Source organism: Coffea arabica, chromosome 2c, assembly GCF_036785885.1.
Source record: "Coffea arabica cultivar ET-39 chromosome 2c, Coffea Arabica ET-39 HiFi, whole genome shotgun sequence".
Lineage (NCBI taxonomy): Eukaryota > Viridiplantae > Streptophyta > Magnoliopsida > Gentianales > Rubiaceae > Coffea > Coffea arabica.
In genome coordinates, this window is record NC_092312.1 from 34270625 (window position 1) to 34274490 (window position 3866).

At 29.8% G+C, this 3866-nt stretch overlaps 1 long non-coding RNA gene across 1 annotated transcript; it reads left to right on the forward strand.

Moving 5' to 3' along the window:
• The first annotated feature begins 562 nt into the window (after positions 1 to 562).
• LOC140035317 (uncharacterized) lies at positions 563 to 2067 on the forward strand. The gene is made up of 3 exons (XR_011839381.1): positions 563 to 896; positions 1007 to 1049; positions 1846 to 2067. It is a non-coding gene; the product is annotated as an uncharacterized lncRNA (long non-coding RNA).
• Positions 2068 to 3866: the final 1799 nt, after the last annotated feature.

Sequence of the window (3866 nt, forward strand, 5' to 3'; positions counted from 1 at the left end):
TGGATAGTTAACTGTTTGTCAGTTCATCATCTTACCACATTCAAATGCAATGGGTTTTTATTGCTTTAAAAATAACTCATTTTATCTACTACTAAACTACACTATAACAAAACCTAAAAAAGGACATGAACAGATCCAAGATCAACTAAGATAGGAGATGACTAAAGAAAAGAGAAGAAATTAAATTAATTATTAAGTGATTTACCTAATTGGAAAAGCAATTTATGATAAATTACACACTATACATGTGCAATGCATGTGCATTTTGTGAGGCTCCGAAATTTTACTTGTCTTTATACCTCTTGTTTGAACATACTTGTCTTAAATTCTTGGTTGTTTTAATAGTTGTATCATGGTTTTTCCCTTATTGTATTATTTACCTTGGTACATGTTTAATTTGGTGCATGTTAAGTTTCATAGTGAGGTGTGTGCAATAAATTTGGAGGATTAGAAGGTGTGTACAATAAATTTGGAGGATTAGAAGGAGTTTTGCGCAAAAAGGGCTATGTGACATGAGGTGTTAAAAGTTAATTGAAGAAACCTTAGATATCTTGGTGAACTAGAGACAAACAGAGAGATAAAGAGATAGACATCTCTTCTTTTCTTGCTATTTGTCAAGTAGTCAACCAAAGTTGACTAAGACCTTAACCAAAATAAGCTTTTATTTCTTCACTATTCTTTCCTTCTTTATCTTGTCTTGGCTGAAATTCTTGAGGGGAAAAGAGGTGAAAACCAACTCCAAGTTCAAGCCTTGATTTCTTGCTTGATTAATGAGAGAAAACACTAGTCTACTCTGACAAACCTTGAATCAGGGTTGGAAGGAAGCTATTAGAGAGGTTTTGGAGGAAGAAACCCTTGAGTACTTCTTGCTTGGCTATTCATCTAAGGTTTTGGAGGTAAAGATGTGAACTTTGCTAAAAATCTTCCCTTATCTTTGAGTTTATTTGATGTATGATATTATAGAAGTTAAAGGAAGGACTTGTATGGTGGATTTTATGATTTTCAGGTTCTGTTGTGAATTTCCAACTTTGTTTTGTGGGATTTAAGAGGTAAACTTGATAGCAACCTCATCTTTCTTCACTTGTCTTTGCATCTACTTGATGGATGATATTCTATAAGGTAAAATGCATGACTTTTATGGAAGATTTCATGGTTTGTCAAGATTATGTTGCAATTTCCAACTTTGGTGCATAATCTAGTTAGTTTAGTTTAGAGTTTTGAATATGTGAAATTTTGATGGGTTTGTTTGCTAAGAAGATGGTTCATATATGTCATGACATGATATCTTGATTGATAGTGGTTTCACCAAGAAAATAAAGTTGAAAGTTGGAAGTTTTGTTGGAAAATTTGGGGAAAACTTGCTGTAATTTCTATTAGAGTTGGCCGGCTAGAAAAGGGCCACTTTCTAGCTTTGATTTCCAGAATTTTGTGGTGATTTTGGCAAGGTTTTGCTCAAGATACTTTGTTAAACCTAAATCTTCACCTGTATATTGGATTTGAGTCAAAACAAAGAGGCCAAGAGAAGGAAAATGAGTTTTCTCCAACATGTTTTTCTTGCTCGAAATTTCTAGTTTGTACCTCGAAAATCTTGTCCTGTTGTCTTCAAAATTCTTGGCTATAATCAACATGTTCTTGCTCCATGTTATACTTGAAACATGGACCTATCATACATGTAGTTTCCCTTGATTTGAACTTGATTTGAACAAGAAATCTTGGCCCTTTTGGAAACTATATTAGGGTTAAACCTGAAATTTTCTGTGTTTGTTAAGTGAAGTTTCGAACTCATATTTTCTCATTTATCTTGGATTTAAATGGATAAACTCTTGATAGCTTATATGACCACAGGACTTGAGAAGACGAATCAGGGTTTGAAGTAGAAACATTGAGGTCAAGTGGTGAGTGTTCCTTATGTTTGTGAATTGAATGCCTTGATTGTGTGTTATTTTTTGACTGTTAAATGTATTTCAAAAATCACTTTACCATTGATAGGCGAATGTGTACCTTACCGCACTCGACCTAAGTGAATATGAATTTTTAATGATTACATGATTGAATGTTACTTGTGCATGAATGTAAGTCATTAGTTGAATTGGACCCTTACCCTTCGTTGCCAGCCTATTCGAATAAGAAGCGGACTCGGTCAGGTAGGTTGGTAACCCTGAGCCACTGTTTTGGTATACTCGAGTATAACCACGAAATTAGGTGGAGTACTGACCAGTGAATGAAATGCAATGAATAAATGATTGAATGAAATGATCAATGTCGGGGTTTTTGTTTTCAAATGTGTTTTCAAATATCAGAAGTTATAAGGAAGAAATGGATGGAGACAGAATGACTAAATGAATGAATGGTTCCAAGTGAGTTCGTATCCTTTAAATGATTACTTCTTGAATGACAGGTAAAAACACTTTTAGCGACTATTTGGTTACTTGTTGGATTGGTCACCTAAATAAGATAATACCTAAAAATTTGGTTAGTAAGTTTCACATAAAAAATAGTAAGTTAACTCGATAAATTAGTAACTTTTATGTCTCAAAAAGTAAATTGAAATAAATAGGGAACTTACTTTTTTTTGACATAAATTACTACTCTATATCCAAAACTTACTTTTTGGAGAGTAAGTTTAGTTCAAGTAATAATCAGTTTTTATAGATTAATAGTAAATCTTGTTGATAAAATAGTAAATTTGGTTAATGATCAAAACTTACCAGTTTGTGGCATAAATTTACTATTTTACTTAAAAAACTTATATGAAACAAGTATTAGGAAGTTTTTATGAAATAATGCTAAGATTTTTTATTAATGATTGAAACTTAGTATTATAGTTAGTAATTACTCGTCATGTAAATGTATGATACACGATTGCACGCATCATTTACAAATGTTATGTTTTAAGCATTTTAAATATACTAAATATACTATGAAAACTTTTTTTTTCACTTGACCTTATAAAATATGTAAGAATAATTTGTCATGTTACAAATTCTGAATTATTTTTGAATTTGTGAAAGGTTAGAAAGCTTGGATGACAATACCAACAAATCTTTCGAGTTATATATAGAATAGCACTTATCTATACATCACAATTTCCATATATTAACACCTATGAATATAATAATATGGTACAGTTTTAATAAATATATTTTTTAGGTCACAAGTATAAAAGTTAAAGTTATATTACAATAACAACAAATATAAAATATCACTTATTTATACATCACAATCTCCATATATTAATACCTATGAATTTAATAAAATGGTAAAGTTTTAATAAATTTATTTTCCGGGTCACAAGTATAAAAATTAAAGTTGTATTAATGTAGTATAATCTTTGAAAATTATAGTAAATTTATCCATATTTTAAGTTCCATGGCTTTCAAATATACTTTGTATCATTTACATCGTGGATTTGTATGCATATTTTTTCTATCAAACTCCTTTTTTATTGGCAAATGGTATGTAAATCATTATAAAATGTCATTTCATAGTAATCATAATTTTTTATGGGTGAATGTTATGTAAACTGCTAAAATTGTCAATTCATAAATGACTAAATCTTACTATTTTATGGCATATATTAGTCTGATCGACTAAAAATTACTGTAATAATGTGTACGTTGATTGTTGATTTGAAATTTGCACCATTGTCACTAGTTTCGTTATTACTAGTACAAGTTCTTCTAATCAAAGTAAAATCAAATCAAATATCTTTTCCTTTTGTATGCAGTATTTATGGTTAATAGAAAATTAATAAACCATTCTTACAATACATAATTTCTCCTGGAATTAGTAACATTTTCTAAATAAATTGGAATAATTAGTAAAATATGTTATTTTTTTCACCAATATAATCAAAAGAATTTTGC